The following is a 14686-nucleotide window of genomic DNA, read 5'->3' as shown; positions in this document are numbered from 1 at the left end:
TGTCTTTGGATCTAAAGTGAATCTCTTGTAAACGGCATAGAGTTGAATCTTGCTGTTTTATCCATTCTAACAATATCTGCCTTTTGATTGGAAAGTTTAATCTGTTTAGATTTAAAATAATTGGTGACAAGGAAGGACTTACTTCTATTGTTTTGGTGTTTATATTCTGTATATATTATAGCCTATTATCTTCATTTCATCCATTTATGCCTTTTTTGTGGCCAAACCCAGACCCCAACAGTGAAAGTGCCAAGGAGTCCTAACCATTGGACCACCAGGGAACTCCTGATTTACGCTTTCTTTAATGTGTAGTTTTTGTTTTTAATAGTGAGCTGTTTTGATTAGTCATTTTGCTGCCAGTGATGCCCACGTCAGCCTGAGCACCGGAATCACATGAAGACATTTTTAGACACATGGATTCTGCAACTTCTCTATAAACTGTAGATCAGAGTCTACAGAACTGTGTTCCAGAACCGCAGTAATCTAAAGTTCTAAGACTTTTCTAAGTCATTCTGAAAAACTGTTTAACCAACGTCCTTCTTGGGGACTAGAAAATCTCCAAGTGTGTTCACTAGTGTTCTACATTCATATCTTTCCTTCCATTGCCTATTGAACATTAAAATAAAGGTCATTTAGAGAGAGTCAACACAGCGACTAGTCAAACTCAAATCATTCTAGACAATAATATACTTCACTCCCCCCATCCTCTGAAGAATACCACCAATCCAGAAACCTGAAAGAGGGAATAGGGCTAAACATGTCATATGTAGCTTTTATCCTGTTAATCTTTCTGATTTCAAGGTTCATCTTGTTACTTTTATCTTCAGTTCAGTTCAATTCAGTTGCTCAGTTGTGTTCGACTCTGCAACCCCATGGACTGGCAGCATGCCAGGCCTCCCTGTCCATCACCAGCTCCTGGAGTTCACTCAGACTCACGTCCATCGAATCAGTGATGCCATCCAGCCATCTCATCCTCTGTCGTCCCCTTCTCCTCCTGCCCCCAATCCCTCCCAGCATCAGAGTCTTTTCCAGTGAGTCAACTCTTTGCATGAGGTGGCCAAAGTACTGGAGTTTCAGCTTTAGCATCATTCCTTCCAATGAACACTCAGGACTGATCTCCTTTAGGATGGACTTGTTGGATCTCCTTGCAGTCCAAGGGACTCTCAAGAGTCTTCTCCAACACCACAGTTCAAAAGCATCAATTCTTCCACACTCAGCCTTCTTTACAGTCCAACTCTGACATTCATACATGACTACTGGAAAAACCATAGCCTTGACTAGATGGACCTTTGTTGGCAAAGTAATGTCTCTGCTTTTTAATATGCTGGCTAGTTTGGTCATAATATTCTTGCCATGGAGTAAGCATCTTTTAACCTGAACTCTTGTAAATCAATATTGTTACTTTAAGAAAGTATTGGTTGCAATCAAATTTTGTCATAATAAAGAAATTTACTTTTATTTTGGTGCGTGTGTGTGTGTGTATGTTGATCTGGGGCCCTGAGTTTAACTGATAGCACCAGCAGTTTGAGAAAAGGTGAAATACAGACACACATAGTTGTTTTAATAAGAAGAAAGTTTAATTATTTTAATGTGGCCTTGCATGAATAAGGTGTTTAGTTATATTCTTGCTCTTTGGGAATCAGTAACTCCATTTCCGTAGCTGAATTTCTTAGTCTTCAAACCAAACTTAGTTTCTCTCTCCTACTAAAAGTTTCTAGAGGCAGTTATCAGTCATTTGTTTTGAAGCAGTTAGCAATGAAGTAAAACAGAAACCTAGGGATTGTCATCAATATTTTAAGATGTAAAGTTGTGGTTGTTGGTGAGTTAAAGTATTAAATCTTTATTTTTTATTTTTTTTAAATGCTGTGTATATATTCCCATTTTTGTTGGTCCAACCTAGAAACAGGCATAAGTTGTGTTATTCAAAATGGAGCACATATTACTTTTTTTGCAATTAGTAGCCACTTTTCTTGGGCTTCCTCGGTGACTCAGCAGTAAAGAAACCGTCTGCAATGCAGGTTTGATCCCTGGGTTAGGAAGATCTCCTAGAGGGAGGGCACGGCCACCTACTCCACTATTCTTGCCTGGAGAATCCCATGGAGAGGAGCATAGTGGGCTACAGTCCATAGGATCACAAGCAGACATGACTGAATCGACTGAGCACGCACATGCAGCCTCTTTTCTAGAGCACACTTCTCTAGCAGAGGAGAACCACGAACATCTTTTAGAAGGAAGCTGTCATTCTTTTTGTTAGCCACAATATATATTTTAAACCAGCTTTGACACATAGGAGGTATTTAGGATTGCGTTTATGGCTAACTGGAGTCGTAAGTGGGTGAGAAAATACCTGGACTTGGGCACTTTCATACTGCTTGCTTCCATTCACACTGCTTTGAAGATCAGAGGGGAATTAGCTATTTGCAATGTTTTAGTATATCTTTGTGGTTCTGAAAGGCCAGTCAGTGGATTCTTGCTTGGCTCATTACATAAGAATCAACTGGAATAGTTACATTTCATGCAAAGATGAGCACAACAAAGCACAGAAATGGTATGGACCTAATGGAAGCAGAAGATATTAAGAAGAGGTGGCAAGAATACACAGAAGTACTGTACAAAAAAGATCTTCATGACCCCAATAATCACGATGGTGTGATCACTCACCTAGAGCCAGACATCCTGGAATATGAAGTCAAGTGGGCCTTAGGACGCATCACTATGAACAAAGCTAGTGGAGGTGATGGAATTCTAGTTGAGCTATTTCAAATCCTAAAAGATGATGCTGTGAAAGTGCTGCACTCAATATGCCAGCAAATATGGAAAACTCAGCAGTGGCCACAGCACTGGAAAAAGTCAGTTTTCATTCCAATCCCAACAAAAGGCAATGCCAAAGAATGTTCAAACTACTGCAAAATTGTACTCACACACTAGCAAAGTAATGCTCAAAATTCTCCAAGCCAGGCTTCAACAGTATGTGAACCATGAACTTCTAGATGTTCAGGCTAAATTTAGAAAAGGCAGAGGAACCAAAGATCAGATTGCCAACATCTGCTGGATCATCAAAACAGCAAGAGAGTTCCAGAAAAACATCTACTTCTGCTTTATTGACTAGTCCACAGCCTTTGACTGTGTGGATCACAACAAACTGTGGAAAATTCTTCCAGACCACCTGACCTGCCTCCTGAGAAATCTGTATGCAGGTCAAGAAGTAACAGTTAGAACTAGATACAAAACAACGGACTGGTTCCAAATCGGGAAAGGAGTATGTCAAGGCTGTATAATGTCACCCTGTTTATTTAAGTTATTTGTAGAGTATGTCCTGCGAAATACCAGGCTGGATGAAGCACAAGCTGGAATCAAGATTGCTGGGAGAGATATCAGTATCCTCAGATACACAGATGACACCACATTTATAGCAGAAAGTGAAAAACTAAAGAGCCTCTTGATGAAAGTGAAAGAGGAGACTGAAAAAATTGGCTTAAAACTCAGCTTTCAGTAAACTAATATCATGGCATTTGGTCCCATCACTTCATGGCAAATAGATGCTAAAACAATGGAAACAGTGAGAGACTTTATTTTTGGGGGGCACCAAAATCACTGAAGATGATGACTGCAGCCATGAAACTGAAAGATGTTTGCTCCTTGGAAGAACAGCTATGACCAAACTAGACAGCATATTGAAAAGCAGAGACATTACTTTGCCAACATCAGCCCATCTATGGTTTTTCCAGTACTCATGTATCAATGTGAGAGTTGGACTATAAAGAAAGCTGAGCACCAAAGAATTGATGCTTTTGGACTGCAGTGTTGGAGAAGGCTCTTGAGAGTCCCTTGGACTGCAAGGTGATCCAACCAGTCCATCCTAAATGAAATCAGTCCTGAATATTCATTGGAAGGACTGATGCTGAAGCTGAAACTCCAATACTTTGGCCACCTGATGTGAAGAACTGACTCATTTGAAAAGACCCTGATGCTGGGAAAGATTGAGGGCAGGAGGAGAAGGGGACGACAGAGGATGAGATGGTTGGATGGCATCACTGGTGCGATGGACTTGAGTTTGAGTGGGCTCCAGGAGTTGGTAATGGACAGGGAAGCCTTGGGGGCTGAAGTCCATGGGGTTGCAAAGAGTCAGACATGACTGAGCAACTGAACTGAACAGATTCCTTTCTGTTCCCTCCGCACATTTGTTTTTGTTCAGTTGGGATGGGCTAGTACCTGGAAATTAACATTCTCCTGCAGACAAGTATGGGAATTATTGCCCATGAGGACTCTGAAGAGGTTCTGAGTCAAGAATGTTATGAATTGCTGGAATTTCAGTATGGAAGCTACCACCACAAGTTCCATGACTTTTCCCTCCAAATTTACAGGTGTGACTGTATACAAAACAAAATGTGGGTGGCAGCCTTTGGAGTCATTTCTGCTGCCTTGGCAGTGGTGAGCAGCTTTGGCCTGATGTTGTACATTGGGGTGCCATTTGTGATCATAGTTGCAAATTCACTATTTCTTATTCTAGGTGAATAAAACAAAGTGTGAGGATCTAACTGTGTGTGTGCTGGGGGGATGGGGTTGGTAAAGGAAGGGTATTGTGTTAGATTAAGCAAAGTAATTATATATAGGTGGCTCCACAGATCCAAAATGAGGAATCAGGAGAAAAAGAAAATCAAATGGAATTATGTGCCTTTAAGAGTTGGAAAAATCTAGTACCCCAAATGGAAAAACACACACCAGGGACATGAATAGGCAGGTCACACATACACACAGAATCCAAAATACTAATCCTTGAAAATATAAGAAAGAAATATTTGTCTTTTTGACTAATCAAGGGATGAAAGTTCAACCAAAAGTGAGTCATCTTGTCTTCTTATTAGAATGAATATTATAGCAAGACTGAAGGTTTGGAGAAGGTTGTATGCAAATAAACACATATTCTGCTGAGGGAAATTTATAAATTGATACACTTTTAAAATATAACTTTAGACAAATCAAAAGACTTAAAAATTTAAAACAGAATACCTTTGACCAGCCAACTTCACTTCTGGGAATTTGTCCTAATTATTGGACAGGTGCTTACAAAATAGAATAAGTATGTTAATTTCAGTGTGATTTAGAAGAGGAAAAAGCAAAAACAAGCTAATCCTATATCAACATGCTTGCTCTACTGAATGAATAATTCTGAATATGGTCAGTGTTGGGAACTTCTCTCACATGCAGCCGGCAGCCCCCCAAAATGAGCGAACTCAGTGGGAAGCTGGTGGACCACATGGAAGCATCTCTGAGTAACTGTGGGCTGACCCCACAGGCCAGCTGCTCCACCCTTTCCAGGTAAAATGTCCTGTTCAGTTGCCCAATTGTGTCCAGCTGTTTGCAGCCCCATGGACTGCAGCATGCCAGGCTTCCCTGTCCTTCACCATCTCCTGGAGTTCGCTCCAACTCGTCCACTGAGTTGGTGATGCCTTCCAACTATCTCATCTTCTGTCGTTCCCTTCTCCTCCTGCCATCAGTCTTTCCCAGCATTAGGGTTTTTTCCAATGAGTTGGCTCTTTGCATCAGGTAGCCAAAGTATTGGAGCTTCAGTTTCAGCATAAGTCCTTCCAATAAATATTTGGGATTGATTTCCTTTAGGATTGACTGGTTTGATCTCCTTGCAGTCCAAGGGATTCTCAAGACCTCAGAGGCTGAAGGGAAGGGCTTGGAGCCTCTTGAGCCACAGCATGCTTGTCCGGTTGGCTCCTGCAGGCCAAGCAGGTTGCTCCTAGCCCTGGGTGAGCTTCTGGAAGCTTCCATTCCCTTACTTGAGTTACTCCTCCCGTCCTGCCCGCTATTGCCTTTTTTCTTGTGATAGCTTCCAGCGAACAGTGTCAGATTCATGATCTCCAAAGAAGAACATTTAGCTTTGGGACCAGGGACCAGGCTTGATCACTCAAGAGCTTTTGTATAGCAGTTTTATTAAAGTACGAAAAGGGACAGAGAAAGCTTCTGACATAGACATCAGAAGGAGGATGGAGAGTGCCCCCCCTGCTAGTTTTAGCATGCTGTTTTATGTTAGAAAGTTAGTAATCAGATAAGACAGACACCTCAAGGCTGATGGAGTTTCACCAGGCCCCTCTCCCACAATATGCATTTTTGAGATAGAATGGCAAGAGGTGTGTCATCTCCTAGCCATAAAATGATTGATATGAATACTGGTTTATTGAGCTATTATCAGCCAAAGTTAGTCTTAAGTGGAACCATTTTGAAGAAAGGCAAATTCCAAAGCAAATACATAGTTTCATTAAGATTGCTTAAGAAAAACATTTCCATAGAGAGTTTGTTCCCTCCTGCCTCTTAAGGGGGAGAGAAAAAAATGTCTGACACTGCAGCCTATTTCCCCCATTTGGAGACCCCTGGCCTTCCAGCCTGTTACCCTCTCACTTGCTTCTTCACTTCTGTCTGGGGGAGAGCTTCCAACAGCAGGTGCAGGTGACACGTCCTGTTCCTTAGCAGGTAGCAGCCTGGCAACTCCTGCGGATCGTCCTGCAGAGTCCCAGTCAGCCCAGGCTACCCACAAGGTCCTTACTCTTTCTCCAGCCCAGGCCCAGGGCAGAAAGCATGGCATCAGGTACAGCTGCAGGCATTCTTGTTGCATGGAGGGGGCCGTTATAAAGACTCACTCCAGACACACCTAAGAAGGGCTCGCTGACGGGCCTGGGTCAGCCAGTCCTCGCCCATCAGGGGCTCACAGTTGCAGAAAATGGGTTTTGCTGCACTGGCCAGTTCCAAGGAACAGGTTTGGGTCCTCAGGGTCAAGATGGACATGTGGCTTCAGCTCTGGTTTTGTTTTCTAACCATTTTAATTGGTCCATGAGTAGGAAGCAACTTCCCAAAGCCCTTCCCTGCATGAGACGAACCCAGGAGTCAGGGAGAGGAGGGGTGGTGGGTGCAGACAGGTGCTCAGTGCCCCAGGGGCCATGGAAGCATCTTGAAGATCTGCTGGAAGGAGGCTGCACAGAGGGTAGCCCAGGGTCACAGACCTGTCCAGGAGCTGCTGTTTGTTAGTTCAGGTCCTGCTCTGAGGGGCTCAGGATCCACTCTGACCAAGAAATGCATTGGGAATGCTCTGCAACAAGGGCTATGCGCATGGTTCCTATGCGCTGAGCCTTGCCTTGGTGCCCATCCAGATAGGCCTCGTGCCCTAGAAGGGGCCTGGCCATGTGAACCCGGTAGGCTGCTGGATGCCTGCCCACAAGAGCTCCATGCCCGGTGCAGCGAAGCGCATGTGCCACAACTAGAGAGAAGCCTTCTCGCTGCAAAGAATGAGCCTAAGATTCCATGTGCTGTAACTAAGACACCATGCATCCCAAAATAATCAAATAAATAGATATTAAAAAACAGACAACCTGGAAGAAATGGAGAGATTCCTAGAAACAGCCTCTGAAGACTGAATCATGAAGAAATAAGAAATTGGAACACACCAATAATGAGCAGGAGGCTGAAACGGTCATTAGAAAAAAAAACCTACCAACAAAAAAAGGTCAGGATCAGGTGATTTCACTGAACCATGTTTCAATTCTACCAAACACTTAAGAAGAATGAATGCTAGTCCTTCTCATGCATTTCAGGTTCAAATTCTTACACTCAGTCGTACCTGACTCTTTGCAACCCCATGGACTATACAGTCCATGAAATTCTCCAGGCCGGAATACTGGAGTGGGTAGCCTTTCCCTTCTCTAGGGGAATCTTCCCAACATCAAACCCATGTCTCCCACATGGCGGGGGGATTCTTTACCAGCTGGGCCACAAGGGAAGCCCAAGAATACTGGAATGGGTAGCCTATCCCTTCTCAGCAGATCTTCCTGACCCAGGGATTGAATCCAGGTCTCCTGCATTGCAGGTGGATTCTTTACCAGATAAGCCACAAGAGAAGCCAGTCCTTCTCAAGTGCTTCCAAAAATTGAAGAGGAGGAATAGTCTAAAGGAGAATTTCACAAAGAAAATATCTGTAGAAGATACAAGAAGTGTGGGCCATGTTCTCTAATTCTCCTCCCTCACCCTCGTCCCTCTCGTCAGGCTGCCTGCTTCATCACTGTTTCTCTGCAGACATCTGTTCTCTCAGGTTTATGGCTAGTGGTAAAAATGTCAGAGCTTCAGAATTTACACATCCTATGATTAAATCTCCAGCAGGGATTCATGACATCTTTGTTTTTCAGGTCCAAATTCTTACAAGAGAAACTGTCTCATTGGTTCGATTGGGCTTTATTGGTAAACCTGAACCCAAGCATCAGTGGCTATGCAGGTGGTGGTGGCGGCTGTGGCTTTGCAGGCTACAGACAGAGCACACGCTGAGAAGTGAAAAACTCACCAAAGGGCACCACAACATCTTTGTATATTACATGTGTGTGTGTGCTCAGTGGCTCAGTGTGTCCAACTCTTTGTGACCCTGTGGACTGTAGCCCATTAGGCTCCTCTGTCCATAGAATTTTCCAGGCAAGAATACTGGAGTGGGTTGCTATTTCCTACTCCAAGGGATCTTTCTGACCCAGAGACTGAACCCAATCTCTTGCATCTCCTGCATCGACAGGCAGATTCTTTACCACTAGAGCCACCTGGGCAGCCTATATAGTTCTTAGTTGTGTACATAGACAGTACTGATGGCCCAAGTCAATCCGGGCAAATTTCAGTGTGCTTGCTTACAATTTGCTTAGCGTATTGGTGACTTGTGGATTATAGAGTGATGGAGAAAGGCTGGTGATTTGTGTTCACAACAAAGAAACTGTATTTAAATATTTAAGCTGTGTCAGTATGAGGCAGAGAAAGGCATGATTTAAATGGTGCTGCGTAGATAATTTTAGCTTCTGTTGTTGTGCTGACATAAAAAAAGAATAACTTTTGTTGCTTTTAGAGGATAAGGAAGAGATAAGTCGTTTTCCAAAATTGATTTTTTTAAACTCTAAGGATTGAGGTTTGTTTTCATTGTCCTTATTTCAAGGTCAAGAAGATGGAAAAATTTCTAGGTGTGAGAGAAAGTCAGTGTGTTTTGAGGAAATATGACTATTGAAGACAGTCTTAAAGACAAAAGAAGAAATCAGTTTATTATGTATGCTGTGAGTGGTGAATTCTAAGTATAAGGGAAGGAAAGAAAGATTGCTGAAAGATAAGAAGAAATAAATGAGGAGCGTGAGAAGCCTGTTTGGCCAATTTAAAAGAAAAAATAAAGGGAAGGCAAAATCAATACAGATTTATTCCTCAAGTTCATCTGGAAGAAAAATAAAAATATCAATAATTGGTGAAAATAAAAAGTTTTTTAAAGAGAAAGTACAAGGAGAAGAATGGGTTTCTCTAATGTAAAATATAATGTAAATATTATATATTTAATATAAAAATAAACTAGATGGCTACAAGAATTAAAGGGGTGGTGCACTGGTCAAACACCTAATACACAAAGCAATAAAACAAAATAATGAGTCCTGAAAGAGACTCTAAACCTAAAAAAAAAAAAAAGAAAGAAAACTTTGAAAATAAGATACAGGAAATATCACAAAGCAGTGATGAAATAGGATGGGGGAAAGATAGAGCTTTGATTTACAATATATGCTCAAATAAAATCCAGGAAGAGGGAACTAAAGGAAACAAAACAGAGGAAAGAAATAATACTTTTCCGGTAAACTAGTAGTTGGACTTTAGCTAAATTTGGTTGGGAAATGACTTCCTTAATGTAAAAACAGGGGAAGAAGTCACAGCTGCTCAGCCTTGCTGTGTCCCTCCACCCAGGGGAGAGCTAACTGATCACAGAGTGAGAGCTGACTTCCTTTCATCTGTGGAAATGGTCTTCTGAAACAGGTGGATGTGGGTTCTCAGGATCAGGACCTGATGCCTCAAGACTGTGTTTCTTTCACTGTGGTCAGTAGACCAACTGCATCCAAACCTCCCGAGATAAACTATGAATGAAGGAATCAAGGAAGGAAGGAGGAAGGAGAGAAGGAAGGACAGGGGGGAGGAAGGGAGGGAAGAAAAAAAGGACGAAAGAAGATACAATTAAAAAAAAGATTAAAAAGAAATTTCAATTCTATCTTAAACTGAATTAAAGTCTCTGGTAGTACAGCTCAGGACTCTATTTTAACCCACATTTCAAACACAGTATCAAGTTTTGAGAATTGCTGGCTTAAAAAGAAACATTGCTAAGTGGACTAGAAGAAGGGCTTTTGAAAAGAGAGGTCAGAACATTCCATGGTCCCTATTGTGACATCCCAGGGTCACCCACAGAAAGACGTGGTTTCTGGTTAAGGACAATGCAGATTCTCTGACTGATCCCTGCCTGATCCCACTCCATACCCTTCACACCCCTTGCCATTCTGTCCGGCTTCATGGCAGCAGTTGGCTCATTTGCTCACAATCAATGGGTAAAAGTGCAAGAGAGAAATCTGTACAGTGTCTAGGCGGATTTTCTGTCGCTTGCAGAGAAAGCAAGCTACCTGCCAGTTGTCATCACTGGACAAATTCCTGTTGACTAGGTCCAAACCAGAACTGACTCATTAAATCTTCATTTCACCTTCCTTCTAAGTTTGAGAGGTTAGAAAGCCGAATGCTCTATTTCCCATGCTTCTTTGCTGTTGGAGGTAATGGATGAAAATTCGATTCTGCGAATTGGATCGACTCACGTGATACTTGGATCACAGGAGCTCAGTGAAGATTGTCTTTCCATGCTCTCTGCTAAGCCAGGGGACTCTGAAGTATCTTCCTGCTATATGTCCTCGGTTTCTTGGTGTATAGACACCAGAGGCTTGATGTGGAGACAACTCCAGGGGTGGTCTCCAAGGAGGTAGTTCTGCTAGTGGTTAGTTCTACAGTGTTCTGACAACAAAGATCCAGGAATCCCAGCCTAGAACTTGTGTTAGACTCCACAGTAACTGTGTAATCACCTAAGACTATATCCAACCCTTTCTTGCTTAAAATATGCAGAGTGGATTCTGTCCTTACACCAAGCCCTCATGAAAAAAGTAACAATAAACAGTGTCAGGGATTCACCGTTAAATGTCTTGATCAGGTTTTAAAATGCCAGTTTCACTGAAGAATGACCTTGAAGAAGCAGTAACAATTATTAATTTTACTATTTACCCTTAAAATACATGTCTTTAAAATTTTCTGCATGATGAAAGGGAGGTAAGCATAAAGCACTTTTGCTTAATGCCAGGTTGTGCTTGTCTAAAGGAAAAACACTTGGAAGGTTGTTGAGTTGTGAAATGAACTATTTACTTTTTCACAAAACATAATTTTTACTCTAAATAACAAATGACAGGCAAAGCAAGTTTATTGAGATTCGGGTATTGGCAGATACTTCTCAAAAATGCACAAAATAAGCCTATCACTGCAAGGAAAGTCACTTGGCAGTTGTCAATTACACAATTTGAACTTTCAAAGCAAAAAGTAAAATTTTGGGAAATTTGTGTCCACCACAGTAGACTTGACATTTTCTCAACTTAAAAACACTTTTCTGATGACACTGGTGGTGAAAATACTAAGTACATTTTTTCTTGTTGTAGAATGTAGTGGAATATGTTAAAACTCATAACTCAGCAGCCAGTGGCTTTCCAGAGGGTCACAGGTCAGTGTTAAAAAATCAGGTGTGGATAAAGATAGATTCAAAGTGCAATAGAGACAACATATTTTAATGTAACAGAAAAGAAGTTCACTGATGGGCTTTAAGATTTCACAAAGCAGCTAAACTTTAAGGAACTACTACTTGTCAGGTTTCAATGTAGTAACAGAGAAGAATATACCCAATTATTTGAAAAGGCTATATACCTGTGAGGGTGGATTTTCTTCATGTACTTCAACCAAAGCACCGCCTAAGTGGACATGAGAATCTAGGTGTCTTTTATTAAGTTCTATACTAGATATGCAACAATTTAAAACAAGGCAATTATTCTCACCAATTTTTTGTTTTGGGAAACAATGATCTTTTTCATAAAGATGTTATTTATATTAATATGTAATGACTTTATTATTGTTATTTTAATGCTTTAAGGAATGTTAACACTTTTGTTTGAAGTTTATAATACTATAAATATTCTCAATATTGATCCTCAATAATTTTGGGGTGTACAGGGTTTCTGTGAACAAAAACCTTGAGAACTGTTTTAGTGTGCGGTTCAATACGTCACCAGGAGGTGGCGTCATGAGCACACGTTGCACGCTCCCTGGCCGTGGCTTAAATTGAACGCTTCAGTATCCGTGCACACGTAACCTTGGGCCAACAGCCTAAGGAGTCTAAGACTCTACATGAGTTGATGGTGAGGAAGGAAACGAAAAAGAGAGGAAGATCGACTCTAAGTCTTATTAAAGCCCTAAAAGAACCTGTGATCGTCCTTAGGGAGGGAAGGAAGAAAACCAGATGGTCGGAAATCTGCAGGGGTGAAGTAAGCGCGTTTTAGTGGCAGTGCCTACATAAGTGATGCTGGCTCATCTGCACCTTGAACCTGGAAAGCATCTCTGCATGCCCAGCTATTAAATGAGACCAGAATTTTCCCCGAAGGAAACACTTCCACTCCTCTGGTTGCTCTTTACACCCAGAGAATGATTTCTTACTGTGAACATCAAGTTACTGTGAGACTTGGCCCTGACTTCATTCTTCACTGTCCACAAATTCAATTTCCCTCACCAAATTAACAGAAGCAGTTCTCTGCGTGGTAAGTCACAACCCTGTAGCTAGTGTATACCTAGAAATGCCAATTTCCTAGCATCATGAAAAATTATTGGATATAGCATATATTCATGTGATTTGTTTCTTGGGAAATTTGTTCTGAAAAAGACACATCATTTCAAAAATGTGGTGCCCACCCCCTGGAATGTAATTGTGATTACTGTAAGGTTAGACTCTGCCAATTCTTTATTGCTAATCACCCAGCCCCATGAGGAACACTCTGAAAGGTCGATGTCCCCTCCGTGGACTGAGGTCACTGAGCTCAGAGGTCATCCACCCTTTCTAACGTACAGCTGCTCTAAACTATGAAATTTGAGGCCATTACTGTCCTGAGCTTCAGTTCTGGAGCAGCATCACTTCCTTTACCCACCTTCCTTCTCTGTTTCCTGTTCTGTGTCTGAATCCTCCTTGCTGGGCTGGCACAGGCTCACTTCGTTCCTCCTGATTTTCATTTCACTGTCCCTTAAGGAAATCCCCGTGTCTTGAGCTGATGTCACACCCCCTGGCCTTGCTCTCACTGCCCTCCACCAGACAAGAAAAGGCAGTAGCTGTGTCTTCACCTGCAGAAGGAGAACCCCATCTACATCCAGCATGCATAGGAGATGAGGCATGATTTCTTAGGGTCTCTCACTTACTACTGTCCCTCCTACCCTGCTTTTCAGAGAGCCAGGTGGACTTGACCATCAGAGCCACCCCTCTGATTTGCGACCCCATGGACTGTAGCCCCCAGACTTCTCTGTCCATGGGGATTCTCCAGGCAAGAATACTGGAGTGGGTTGCCATGCCCTCCTCCGGGGATCTTCCCAACCCAGGGATCGAACCCAGGTCTCCCACATTGCAGGTGGAGTCTCAACCAACTGAGCCACCAGGGAAGCCCAGCTGGTGGATATCCAAGACCAAGTCTGTAAGGCATCACCTCAGCCTCTGGCTCTGCTTCCATTCCTCCTGGTCTCTGTTCTGTGACATAGGAACCTCAATACCTTCTTTGTGCAGAAGTCCACCCATTCACAGGTGCTGCCAGTGATAAAGAACCCGCCTGCCAATGCAGGAAACATAAGAGACGCAGGTTTGATACCTGAGTTGGGAAGATCCCCTGCAGAAGGAAATGCCAACCCATTCCAATATTCTTGCCTGGAAAAATCTCACGGACAGAGAAGCCTGGTGAGCTATAGTCCAAAGGGTCACAAAGAGGTGGACACAACTGAAGCAACTTAGCACAGCACATGCACCCACTCACAGCACTGGTGAGCCCTGTGCACTTGTGGGACCTTAGGGGAGTTCACAGGAGGATGTCGATAGAAATCACGCTGTCATGGGGCTGCAGGTTTTGCCAGGCTCCTCTGCTGGGTCCCTCTCCCCTGGTCCCAGTTGCATCCAACTTGCTTGTTCCTTTCTCCCCATCCTTCCTTTGCTTTCATCTCTCCTTTGTCTTCCTGAATCATAAGTATCAATACTTCTCTTTGTTTAGGAAGAAAGGCTGCTTTTACCTTCTCTTCTGTGGCCAGGTCCCAGGAAGGACCCTGTCCTTTACATTCTCACTGTTCATCCCAGGATATATCAAGTTATATTTAGAAAACCTAAACAAAACAAGAGAAGCTCTTTTGGTTACATAACGGATGACAATTTTTCTAGCTCATTGTTATTTTAGCTTTCAGTTTCTATTAAATTGGGATCCCACAGCAGACCCCAAGCCAAGAGTTTTCCCAAGAGTGCCTTACTTGGGGGGTGACCATGAAGGGGAGGAAAAGCAGTCAGAGCAGTGGGACACGCCGTGATGGTGCTGGAAGGCTCCTGTGTGGGTCTTTCTGGGACATGGGTTTCCATTCCTCCTGGGAAATGCCTGGCAGTGCATGGGCTGGTCATATGCCAGATGTAGGTTTAATTTTTTAGGAAATTGTCAAACTTCTCCAAAGTGGCTGTGACCTTTTACATTGGCATCAGCTCTTTGTGTGAGGGGTCCGGTTTTCCAAGATCTGTATGCCAAAAATGATAATGAAGGGTGTGTGCATGCGT

At 42.6% G+C, this 14686-nt stretch overlaps 1 pseudogene; it reads left to right on the top strand.

The window, feature by feature from the left end:
* Nucleotides 1-4518, top strand: part of LOC106700542 (patched domain-containing protein 3-like) — a 137928-nt pseudogene extending 133410 nt beyond the window's left edge.
* Nucleotides 4519-14686: the final 10168 nt, after the last annotated feature.

This window comes from Bos mutus, chromosome 13, assembly GCF_027580195.1.
Source record: "Bos mutus isolate GX-2022 chromosome 13, NWIPB_WYAK_1.1, whole genome shotgun sequence".
NCBI classification, from domain to species: Eukaryota; Metazoa; Chordata; class Mammalia; order Artiodactyla; family Bovidae; genus Bos; species Bos mutus.
The sequence above is the reverse complement of the archived record's forward strand: the minus strand, read 5'-3'. Positions and strand labels throughout refer to the sequence as shown.